We start from the raw sequence: 13,243 nt of genomic DNA on the forward strand, positions 1-13,243 counted from the left end.
AAATAGTTAATGTAAATCTTTAAATTGCTTCAAAATCTGAATTTGCTCTTTGAATTTTTAGAAGTCATATAATTCTTTTAAATTTTAAAAATAAATTAAATAAAAAAGATTAAACATGTTTGTTTTAATATAAATTTAGTCAATGTTATGTACGAATATTTTCTAGTGCGTTGGATATTTATCACTAATTTATATATTTTATTTGTAATATTTTGGTAATTATTGCATTTTAGAGCATATAGATTTATAAATTATTTTTTGTCAAATCATTCAAGAAGCTTCAGAAAATTATTTGGTAAAAAATAACTTATCAAATAATTTATTAATATATTTTAGAATTATAGCCATTATTTATTGAGAGATTGTAAATTAAATATGCAAAATTGTTAATAAAGACTCGGATTATTAGAAGATTTTTTTTTCATAATTGGTTAGATTTAATATTAGAGGCAATTTAAAAGTTAAAGGGTTTATTGATATATTTTTAAAAAGTTGAAAAACTTATTTTATTGTTTTAAAAGTTAAGGGTTTAATTGGATTTAGAAACATTTTAAGCACTTATATGACTATTTAGTATGATTTTAAAGATCTAATAACACCTTTAATTTAGGGCTCTAAAATTTGGTATATATAATTTTTTTTTATATTTTTAAAATAAAATAATTCTTTTTAATAAATATACATATTAATTGGTCCATCTAATTTTTCATTTAAATTATTATTATTTTGTAAAATTTATCAAAATGTCTTTATTACATATTTGACGCAAAACAACAAAGTCTTTGATGTTTTATTTTATTAATAAAATAATTCTTAATTTAAATAGTTATTTCCTTATAAAATAATTTGGTTAGCTTATAGTCTAGGAAAGTGTGAGCGTGTCAAAAACTAAGTGTATTTGTTATACATTTTTTTATTTTTATCAAATAGTTGCAGAAACTTAATTATACTGAATATAGTTTCATCAAAATTTCATATAAATTGAACAGTAAATTTAAAAAAAAGAATTATATTGTTTGCTCGAAAAATTGAGTACAAATTTAGAAATTAAATGTAAGGTTTAGAAAATTAAATGACATAAAATAACGATAGATAGATTGATAGATTTTTTTTTTTTTTTGTTAAATTGATTGGAGGTTTCCCCGCTGTATAGTGATAAATATTTATAGCAACCATCCTTAGAAGAATCTGGAATCAACACCTTCTCACGCTGTAGGTCCCACAATTGCTAAATATTCTGTCAATTGTTAGTAACCTCCTCTACAGCAGGTAACCTCTCCATCATGATCCAATAAAAGCACTTGAATTTCTCCCTCTCCTCTGTTCCTTGTAAAAAGACATAGCAAGTTTGTACTTCACTTGATGGGAATTTAAAATTTAGAGAACAACTTTTAATAAACTTTCCTAATTCAAGTCAAATCACCATTTATGTTCTCCATGCCATTAACTACATAATTTAAATAGTCTTCTTCTTTTATCAACCCATTTTCTCTCACTGTTTTACCACCCATTTGTCTACTGCAATTATCTTCTCCGTCTCAAATTTCTCTCAACATCTCATACTCATCTTTCTCTTCCCCTAAACAACCATCGAAACTTATTTCTCCCTTTGGCGTGCCATTATCTCCTTTGCATTTCTTGGGTTCGCCATCATCACGTTGTTGTCGATCGGTCGATTGGCATTTCAACACCACCGTTTGGGTCCCTACCAGCATTACACCTTGTTGTTGACCAAGCTAGCCATTGGTTTGAAAACTCGAATGCCGTCCCAAACGTAACCAATCTTCTTGGTCCATTTCAATGCTAGTTTGGTATTTTTTTCAATCTCATTTTTCTTTGTTTCATGCTTTCCTTGAACCAATCTTTGGCTTGAACAACCATTTGAAGGAATTTGAGGAAATTTTGGGAAAGATTGAAAGATTTTGTAGGTCCTGTAAACTTTCACTCTGAGAATGGAATTGGCAGCTTTGTGCTATTAGGGTTTTGTTTGTACATTAGGATGTAATGGGTAATCTGTTGGTGTTGTGTTTGTCTTTAGATTTTGAATATCATTTATCATATTAAAATAATATAATATTTATTAGTGTCATAGATGAGTTCTAAGAATAAAATAAAATAAATACATAATTAAATAAATAATTAAACATTATAGAAACTACTAAACAATACCCCAACTTGTAAAGAAAAATGTAGGTTGGACTCCTCAAAGAAGAATGCTCGTCCGACAATCTGGGGAAAAATATTAAACATAAATAAGCGTTTGAGTCCAGACCTTCAACCTTTAACTCAGGTTTCTAACTTTCCCTATAGTCTAATTAATTATCTATAATGCTCCAAAAATTATGAAAAATATTCCTAAAGGTCCTCTCCATCATTTTTATATTAACTAAATTTATTTTACTTAATTTCACTCAATTAAGAATATTTTATAGATTAAATAGCTAACATACCCATGGTAAAAAGTACACAACTTGACTTCGGGATTACCTTTGTGATTCTACTGCTTGGAACACGTCCAGAACATTTAAAAACACAAGAAACAGCTGTAAACACAACTATTTTCTAGGACAAGCCATCAAGCATCTGAACCAGGCCAAAATGTTGGTCCCGGGTGCTGATGAGCTATTGTCAATGTGATCGCACCTAAACAAAACTCTTAAATTGTTAATAATTATCATATAATTATATTTAATTTATGAGAATTGAAAAGACTAAAAAATCTCAATGATTAATCTTAGCCAACCAATGATCACCTAATGCAAAGTCCAAAGGACTTTGCCTTGAAACCTACAATCAATTTAGTGTATTCCCAAGATTGCTCCAAAATAGTTTTGAACACCAAAGATTCACTTGACTCAACACCAACTTATGTGGAAAACCAAGCAAAATCAAGATATCTTCTAATGACTAAACTTGACCCAATATCAACAAGTGATAGAAAATTAAGAATAAATCAATAGGAAATCAAGGATTAATAATCCAATACCAGCATTGTGGTAGAAAATTGTGAATATCAAATTAAAACATAACAAGTGAATTAGTCATGCTAAGAGTGTAAATGTAATTCATACAAGAACCAATAATGGATAAATGATAATAATCTCTAAAATCTAAATCTCAAAATCTGCATAAAAGAGGAAGAAAAATACATATTTATAGTGATGGCTACCTAAAACCCTAATAAAATGTAAATAAATTACAAAATGACCAAAAAAATTAGTCTTCCAACAAAACTCACACCCTTTGTGCACCTATAGAGAATTCCCACAACTTACCATGTGATTTGCTGCACAAATAAGCTCCCAAACATGTCTTATGGCCTCTTGTGCACATATTAGAACATCCCATGGCTTTTGGTGAGCATTCCATGGCCAATGGTGCTCCTAGCATCATCTCATGGCTAGATGTGCAACCAAGGTGATTCCCACACGTTCCCATGCGCTTCATGAAGCTCTTTGAGACTTCTCATCACTGGCCATATGCCCTAGCTAAATCTCATGGCTAATGGTGCGCATCGTGGTCTCCTTTAGTGTCTCAAATGTGTCTCATGGCTAGTAATGCACCTAAGGAGAATCCCATGGCTGGTGGGGCACCCAAATGAAGCTCTTCAGTGTGTCTCATGGCTGGTTATGAGTGTCTCATGGCTAGTTATGAGTGTCTCATAGCTGGTTGTGGGATATTTTATCCCCTTTTGTAAATGGAATTATTTTGGGACTTCATTAGCTCTTGTGAATGGAAAGGCTAGCATTGAAGTTTACCAACTCCACCCATGAACATTGCACTAAAATGAGCCATTCAATCTCCTTTGGCATGTCAAGTTTGAGGATCTTCACTTGAATTTCTCCTTGGAGAATTTTCTTGTAGTTTGGTACTCCCATAATTGCATCATTCCCCCTTTCTTAAAAAAAAAAAAAAAAATTTGTCCTCGAGTTTTCTCCTTCATCATAGAAAAGAAGTATAACATCTACCATTTTCCTATACCAAAATTTCTACCATTAATGGGAAATTCTGGTGAAACTTAGGGTTTAAGGATGGTGGAATTTATGGTACATGTTAAATGTGCCACAAGTGTTATGTTGGAGAGTTTTATATATTCGTTTTTACAAGTTAAATTTATGGGTTTTTTTTTTTCCAGGCAGTGTAAACTTTGGCAGCCGAAAGCTGCTAAAGCTAAGTGTATGTATGCCACAACTGACAAAATTTTGAGAAAAACTTTTAAAATTTCCTTCAATAATACCCTTCTTTCCCTGTTTTCTCTCTTTTACTTCTTCCAAAAATTGAGTTTAAAACTTTAGATATCTTCTTAATATGGCATTGCATGTTAGAGTTTGGGGCTAGTAAGGGTTTAAAGGAGGAATTTATAAGAAGAATTAAGTAGATCCTTCAAGTTTTCTCTTTGGGAAGGGAGGAATTGGAGCTACAAGAGGTATGCTCACCTTATTAACTCCAATCCTAAGTTCTAATAGGTTGCATGCAAGAGAATTTGTTGTTTAGGTTGTAATTCTCTTTTCTTTATAATGATTTTTGACTTGAGGATTCTTAAAAGCTAAGGGTTTAAGGATGCTTGTTGTTTTTCTAGGGTTAAAAGAGTTAGTTGATCAGTTTAATGTATGAATATATGTTTGAGTTGAGTTTTTTAGAGCTTTAGACTTTTTAAATGTGTTTTAGGAATGTGAGGTTTCTGCAATTTGAACTGGAAATTTTGGAAATTTTCAAGTTCAGATGTCGAAAACATTGCTTCGACAGCCAGAGTAGCTACTACTTCTTGAGAGCTTTTGAAGCGCAGGACTTTGATAGTCGAAGTTCCCTACTTTTGTATCTAAAGTAACTACTACCTGTTAAGGGCATTTAAGGTTTAGGACTTTGGCAGCTGAAGTTGTTTCTGCCTACCTTATTTTCATTTTTTGTTTTAAGGCTCCAAAACTTGTTTTTAGACCCTAAATAAACCTAGAAAAAGTTTTATGATGTATGTATAAATTTGTAGAGATCTAGATTAGTCATTAGGGTCCATCTTTTATGGGACTCAGAAAGCCAAGGTTGAAAGGAATAGCGACTGATCATGTTTGGTGTTTGATAGGTTACAAAAGATGAGTAACTTTAACCTAATGAATGCTAATTAACTATAATGAGACTCATGGACATTCACATGCATCATTTCATGATATTATTAGGTTATATATATCTAGAACATGAATATGTTGCATTAATATATAATTAATTATTGATGCTCGATGGATATTGTTTGACCCACTAATTTCCCTTATACTATGGATATGTTATGGATATGTTATGATCATGCAGGATATGATGTGGTAAGACCAGGTAAGGCCTAATAAGCTCCTGGCTCACTATTTATGATAAATGAAGTCCTGAGGAGCATGTTTATGAGCCGGACACATTGGTTATGTTATGTATTAAGAGGAAGTCCTGAGGAACATCTTTATGAGTCGAGCAAAGTGGTTACGAAAAATCATTGGTGACAAGTCTATCTTATGTGAATTGTTTGTGTTGTATAAACTCATGTGATTGATGCATTGCATATGTATGAATTGAATTATATGAAAAATGAATATTTGCTAGTTTGCTTACTAAGCTTCCCAAAGCTTACCCCTTGCCCTTAAACCTAGGCGCGGAATAGTAGGAATAAAAGAATTTGTGGAGAAGATTTTGCAGTGGTTTAGCACTATTAAAGTATGTTATAAAGTTTTCTTGGACATGTAAAATAACACTTTAGTATTGTGCTTTGGCTGTAGATTGTTGCGAGTTATGTAATGTAAAAGGTATGTATGAACTTTATGTTCTTGTATTCTAAGCACTCTGTCATGTTTATGCAGGATTAAAGGGACTGTACTTTAGCTTTCTTAAATGTTTATGTAAAGGCTCAATTGTAGAGCTATCTTCAAAGGAAAAGATGAATGTTTAAATATGGATTGTCATACCTTACCCCTCTGTAAGGTATAACATGATCTCGTAGAATACTTAATGAACTACCGAACTTCACCTACCGATAACTCATTAAGCACCCTACAAGGGATTTTAAAACAAATTTCTTATTTTTGATAAGTGGTGAGCATTTCTAATAAGTATTTAAAACATGTAATTAAGTGGAAAGCTAGTTGGAAAATTTGGCCCATTTTATTTTTCCGCAAATTTTATAAAAGTTTTGACAGAGTTCTGTCTGTATTTTGAGAAACTAGTTCTTCAAATACCTGTAAAAAGCACTTCTAAAAATTTTTCTCAACAACTGCTTCAATTTCATACTCAATCTCAATCAATTTCACAATCATTTCAATAAATTTCTCAAGTTCAAAATTCAATAATCCTCAGCATACTAGCAATACATTTCATTTAAATTAAATAAAATAGTTGTACTCATATTTCATTAGAGACAAAACAATTTATATACATTCTTACAAAATTTATATTAAAAAAATACAAACTAAACTTTATTACAAACTTCATACAAATTTTTGTACAAGCTGCTCAAGACCCATTTGCATGTTCATACATTTATATGCAATACATACATGAAAAGAAATATTTACAATTAGGGTATAAATTATACCCGATGACTTTAAGCTGATAGCTCCTCACACCTCAGCAGCTCAGTCTGCTGCTCCTCTAGTCTCTGTATCTGCGACAGCAATAGAAGCCATCGCTGAGTACTAGGACTCAGTGGTGCACAACATACTAAAATAATCTTTATGCAAAATATAAATTACATTTATTCAAAAATTTGACTAAACATGAGCATTAAACACAAAACATGAATTATGAGGTTTTAATGCAAACCAAGTTCATTTCAAAGAATCAAAACACATTTCATAAAATCAAAACACATTTCATAAAATCCACAGTTAGATCATGCCATTCGAAACAAATAGAATCTCAATAGCCAGAGGCTAAAGAGAAATCACATCACAAGACTAGCTAGCTCAAATATATGGATATCCATTCACATCCTCTTCTACTGGCACACCTCAACACTTCTCCAGATAAGGAATCAAAATTCAAAACTAATTACCCCCACTAGTCGTGCTAGTGAGGTGTTCAAATATATGGTCATGACACTGTGGTTTCAAAACTTATCTTAACAATTTGCTAAACATTGTCATTTCAATATACATAATAACTTTCAACAATTTAAATCAAAACATCATAAGAATGCCATAATCCAATATTTCACATTATTCAAAACAGTATGCAAAAGATGATTACAAAAAGTATACGTTGTGCACAAACCTCAAGCGAGTCGCCTCTTGGCCTTGACTCGGTTCCTCGGGTTCTTTCTCGGTATTCCTTTCAACTGAAACACACAATTTTACAGTGTTTCAGTACCATAATTTAACATAAATCCAAAAATAAATTTAACTTCACTTTTACCTAGCTCTAACATGCTAAATTCGACGTTCTTGAAATTTTGTGTTTCGGGTTACTATTCACTGCACTATTCAAGTCAAATTATTGACTTTCTAAGGCTTAATAGGTATGGGAATTCCAACTTTACCCACATATCACATTTTGGTCACCAAACTTGTTGGTTTTGGTCATTTTTTCAAAACTTAGGTCTTTTAGGCAAAATTACTAAATTTTCAGTTTTGGTGTCCCTACTTGTACTGTTTCATTGGTCAGTTTACTGTTGGAATTTGGCAAAACTTTCTTCATAGAAAATGTTCCTTATTGTCTTGAGTTTATTGTCCTTTTTGAATCACTCCAATTGGAGTTTTGTAGCTCAAGTTATGCCCAAATTACGGTTACTGTTCATGCTACAGAGTTTTGTTCTGGCAGATTATTGATCCCAACTTCGTTCAGCAATTTGATTAAGTTAAGTCCATAATTTGGTCTGACTTTCTTCATATGAAATGTTCCACTATACCTTAGGTTTCCATCGGTTCAAGAATCACCTAAATCGGAGTTTTCTAGAGAGAGTTATAGCCATTGAAACTTTACTGCTCATATGCAATTCTGCAGTTTTGCAGATTCAATAACTCAACTTTGCTCAATAATTTGATTGGGTAAATGGCATAATTTGGGTTTGTGTTCTTCATAAAAGTTTTAGGTCTATATCTCATCTAACTACTGGTAAAATTTCAGGTCATTTTGACCTGCCTAGCTCGAGTTATGACCCAAACACGATTACTGTTTATGTGTACTGTTCATACTGCAGATTTTCAAGTTTGGGCAGTTTATTCACTAGGTTTTGGTCACTTTTTGGGCATGCTTCCTAAATGAAAATTGTGTCATTTAGTGCCTATTTTCAGTCACAATTGGTCCCATACCAATTGGACTTGTAAAATTTCATTTTTGGTCCCTCAAAGTTGATTTTTGGTCATGCTTCATAGCCAATCCGAATTGGCTTTTGATTCCAACATTTCTAACACATTTAATTAGGTCACAAATGACCATTTCTCACTTTACATTAGGTCAAAAACACCATTTACAAGTTTCTCACTTTTTTGGTCTTCAAACCCTAATGTCCAAAACCCTAAGTTTGTCCAATCTTCACAATTCATGTAATCTAATTATACAATTCACATATCTAACATCTACTCACCAAGATTTCATGTTTAACCTAACTAAATACCATCAAAACCTTAAGGTTCCATGGCTGCCTCATTCTCTCTTCCCTTATTTAAGCATGATTTCCTTTATTTCTAATGCAATTTCATCACACATAAACTTAAATTCATGAATTCAATAAAAATCTAAACTTGAAATTGCACTTACCTCAATTTATAGATTTCCTAATTCTTCAATTCTCCAAGTTTTCTTTTCCTTCTTGCTCCCAAAGTGTTTATCTAGGTCTAGGGGTAAGATTTACTTAAGGACTTTAGGGGAATTTATGATTAAATTGTGGTGTATGAAGCTTGAGAATAAGCTTCCATAGAGTTTTAACAATGGAGAGGGAGAGAGAAATGGGAGACGTCCTTTGAGAAGAAGAAGGACTTTTGATTATTTTTTTTTCTTTTCTTTTCTTTTATTTATCCTTATGGAAGACTCAAAAATCCCAATTAAATAAATATTTTAAGTATTTTCTTTATGGCATCATGCATGAGGTCATGCATGATGTCATCACCTTTTGACTTTTTTATTTTTTTTTTCTATTTATTTTTCTATTACTTCTTTAATTTAATTCTCGACTCTAAAATTTTTTTTTCTTCGATTTTATTTGACAGTTAAGTCAGGAGTCAGCTCTCGGGGTCAATTGACCAAATCGCCCATCGCCGGTTCATCCCGGTTTATAATTAATTCCATATTTCTTCCGGCTCCCTGACCTAATTATTTGACTGGCTTAACAGTTCTTTTTCATGATTTTCTCTTTTCCACTGTGTTCATAAGGGTCCTAAGGACCGCAGCGTCACTTTTTACGGTTCAAAATTTGAGTTTAAAACGACTTCGCAGTCATTCCTGAGAAGGTCACCCATCGCTGTGACTCTGGGCTCGTTTAACTTCTTCTGTTCTGTTTTTCTTATTTATACTTAACTAATTGAACATTACTAATTATTTGTGTTTGTGGCTTATCTAGTTGTCTTAAGTGTGGTTCTAATCCCCTTAATTGTCGACACCAGGTCACGAATGATGAAATCTACCAGGCTATGCAAACGGGGGTGTTACAATTCTCCCCCCCCTTAAAATAAATTTCGTCTCGAAATTTTACCTGGTACTAATCTCTGAATAGCTGTGGGTGCTGTCTCCTCATGTCCTCTTCTCGTTCCCAAGTAGCCTCCTGGCCCGAATGATGGTTCCACAGCACTTTTACCAACGGTATTTGCTTGTTCTGTAGCTGCTTCACCTCATAAGCCAGAATCTCTATGGGTTCTTCTTCATATTTGAGGTCTGGATTCACTTCAATTTCCTCTACTGGTAGTACATGAGATGGGTCTGATCGATACCTCCTCAACATAGACACATGGAAGACATTATGTATCTTCTCCAACTCTGGAGGTAGTGCCAAACGATATGCCAAAGGAACCACTCTTTCCAGAACCTCATATGGCCTAATGAAACGAGGACTCAGTTTCCCCTTTCTGTCGAATCTCATAATTCTCTTCCAAGGAGAAACCTTGAGGAAAAATTTCTCACCCACTGCATACTCAATATCCCTTCTCTTCAGATCAATGTAGGACTTCTGACGGTCTGATGCAGTCTTAAGTCGATCTCGGATCACCTTGATTTTCTCCTCAGTCTGCTGAACAATTTCAGGTCCAATCATCTTTCTTTCACCCACGTCATCCCAACACAACGGGGTTCTACATTTTCTGCCATACAAAGCTTCATATGGAGACATCCAAATGCTTGATTGGTAGCTGTTGTTGTAAGCAAACTCAATCAAAGGCAAGTGTGTATCCCAACTGCCCTAACAAGTAATCGGGTATAAAAGCCATGAGTGTGGGCATAAAGCCATGAATACAGGCATAAAGCCTTATGCAGTACTGCTAAAACAATACCTTATTGGCATTCCAATCTATCCAATCTGATACACGTATCTAGGCAATACATGGGTACATTAGTACCATTAAGCATTAACATGTATTATTATGTCATTATTTCATTATAAGGTTCAATTACAATTGATAAAATTTTATTCTATTTCCAGTGAAAACATAAATTCCTAAATCACAATTTCACATAATTCATGCATTTCTCGTAATTTATACATTCATTATTCAATTCATGATAATTACGATTTACATCGATCAGTTTTTGTGTACTATTTGTACATCGAAATGTTTTCCTAAAGCCCTCCATATGGATTATTCCTTTATGTCCTAGAATCACTAAAGTTCAAGAATTTTTTTAATTTACTAATTACACTATATATATTAGTACTCATAATGGCTTCTTTAATTCCTTTTATTATTCCTTATGTTTTTGGGGTTACTGTTCACACAATACTATTCACTTAATTTGTTGACTTTTTCATACATAATAGTTACATGAGTTCTAACCACATGAGATTACCACATTTTGGTTCACCAAAGTGTTAGCATTGGTTGCTAATCAATACTTCAAGCCAATAGGAAATAAATCAAAAATTTTAGTTTTGGGTGCTAGAGTTTACTATTCCATTAGGCAATTATACAGTGAGAATTTGGCCACATGTTCTGAATCAAAGTTGTTCCTTTATGTTTCTTCTTTAATTCTCTTTTTGAATCACTCCATTTAAAGTTTTGTAGCTCAAGTTATGCTAATTTCTTTAGGGCTGGCCGGATTGCTTTCCACCTAGAAATTCTGGGCAAAACTGGTTCTAGCAGATTGAGTATCCTAATTTTGGCTAGCATTTCAAATGGGTTAAGTTTAGAATCTAAGTTGGTGTTCTTCATGAAAGTTGTTCTAAATCATCTAAGCTTTCTATTGATATAAACTTTAGGTCATTTGGACATTTTTACACTGAGTTATGGCCAAATGAACAAATACTGTTTATTTGGTCAATTTCCTGGACCAACAGGTTGGTTACCCAGATTTGGTCAATTTTTAGGGTACTCTAAGTTTGTTTTCTGGGCAAGGGTTCTTCATCAAAGTTATGCCATTATGTATCTAGTTTCATGTCCAATTAGCCTTGCACTAATTGAACCTACATCTCTCAAGTTACAGCTGCCCAAACTTGCTAGACTCACATCTAGTCCTGTAGGTCACCTAAGGCAGCATACCTAACCTCAATTCCAAATCCACAATTTACTTCAATTCCTCATTAAACACAACCAAATGGTCACTAATTGACCATTAGGACTTCCATTCACCAACACATGAGCAAAACCCAAATTTTGCCCCAAACCCTAACTCCACAATTCCAATTCATGGCATAAACACACCAAATTCATAACAATCACTTTATCCATCATCTATACTCATCAATAACAAAAATAACCACTTAATTTCAGTAAAAACCAATAATTCTTAAACTTTCTCATGGCTGCCAACATTTAGAGGTTCCATTTACTCATGGTTTTCTTTTGATTTCATGCAATTTCTACTTGATTTAGCATGCTTACAAAGATTAAAGAAGGAAGAGAACTTATTTTATGCACTAACCTTGTGTGAGCAGAATTTTCTCTTAGTTAATCCTCAATTTTCCTTCACTTTCTTCCCACTTTCCTTGGGTTTAATGGCTTGCTATGGAGGTTCATCAAGGCTGCCAACAATTTTGCTGAAGGAAGGTAGGTGTTTGGAAGCTTGGTGATGGTGGTTTAATGGTGGAAAGAAGGAAAAATAAAGGAAATGGAGAGGAGGCATTGGGATGGCAGATTTTTGCTAGAGAAGAAGATGGATTTTTCCCATTTTTAACTCATTTATCTCTTATAAGAAAGCTTGTCTAATTTTGATTGGCCAAGCATTTTTTAATTGCATCATTATTATGTCATTATTGAATTTAAATTTTGTTTTTCTTTCTTTTCTTTTTTCTTTCTTTTCTTCTCATTTTTAATTTAATTTTTATAAAATTTTATTCATATTTTATGTCATATAATTCACTTACTTAAATAGACAAGTTGGTCAAAAATCGTCTCTGAAGGCGAAATGACCAAAATGCCCTTCGTTTAGCTTAAGAAGCCAAAATCATCTATACCTATTGTTAAAATTTGCCTAACCTTTTCTTGGCATTCTAATGCTACCTAGGGCTCCATAACTCTTCTCTGGGATCCCAAAAATTATTTCACGGGATCCCTTCGGGTTTAGAGCCACTAGCTATGAGGACAGCAACTTCCCGTTAGGACCACCCATCGCTAGGGCACCGGCTCATTTAAATTTATTGTATTTTATTTCTTAAATTTTTCTAAATTTTTCCTTACTATTATTTGGGTTATTTATGACTCCTCACTCTATTTTTCATATAGTTCCAGACATTCTAGCTGTCCGGTCAGACATTGGTCACCAAAACAATCGAATGTACGGACTAGCTAAAGTGAGGGTATTACAATTCTTTCCCTCTAACAAAAATTTCGTCCTCGAAATTTACCGTGTATAGGTATCTGAGATACTTCTTTTATATATATGGTATTATTTAGTTTTTTTGAATCTATCATTCTACACTTAGGCATATCATAAAGGAATGATACTTCACCTTAAATTCACATTTGGGGCATCTTGCTCCTCTCCGGCTTGGGTGACATTTGTAAGTGGTGTTACTGTTGTACCTGGTCCTTCCACAACCTCTATCTGGGTCCGTGGTAAATTCCTCTTAGGACAATCTTTCAGACGATGCTCCATGGCCCCACATCTATAATAGGCTCTAGTCAATCCCCTA

General features: G+C 33.1%; 1 long non-coding RNA gene across 1 annotated transcript; it reads left to right on the plus strand.

The window, feature by feature from the left end:
• Positions 1–1,446: 1,446 nt before the first annotated feature.
• On the plus strand, positions 1,447–5,796 carry LOC110655161 (uncharacterized). Its single transcript, XR_002494865.2, has 2 exons — positions 1,447–1,811; positions 5,302–5,796. It is a non-coding gene; the product is annotated as an uncharacterized LOC110655161 (long non-coding RNA).
• Positions 5,797–13,243: the final 7,447 nt, after the last annotated feature.

Source organism: Hevea brasiliensis, chromosome 16 (assembly GCF_030052815.1).
Source record: "Hevea brasiliensis isolate MT/VB/25A 57/8 chromosome 16, ASM3005281v1, whole genome shotgun sequence".
Classification (NCBI taxonomy): Eukaryota; Viridiplantae; Streptophyta; class Magnoliopsida; order Malpighiales; family Euphorbiaceae; genus Hevea; species Hevea brasiliensis.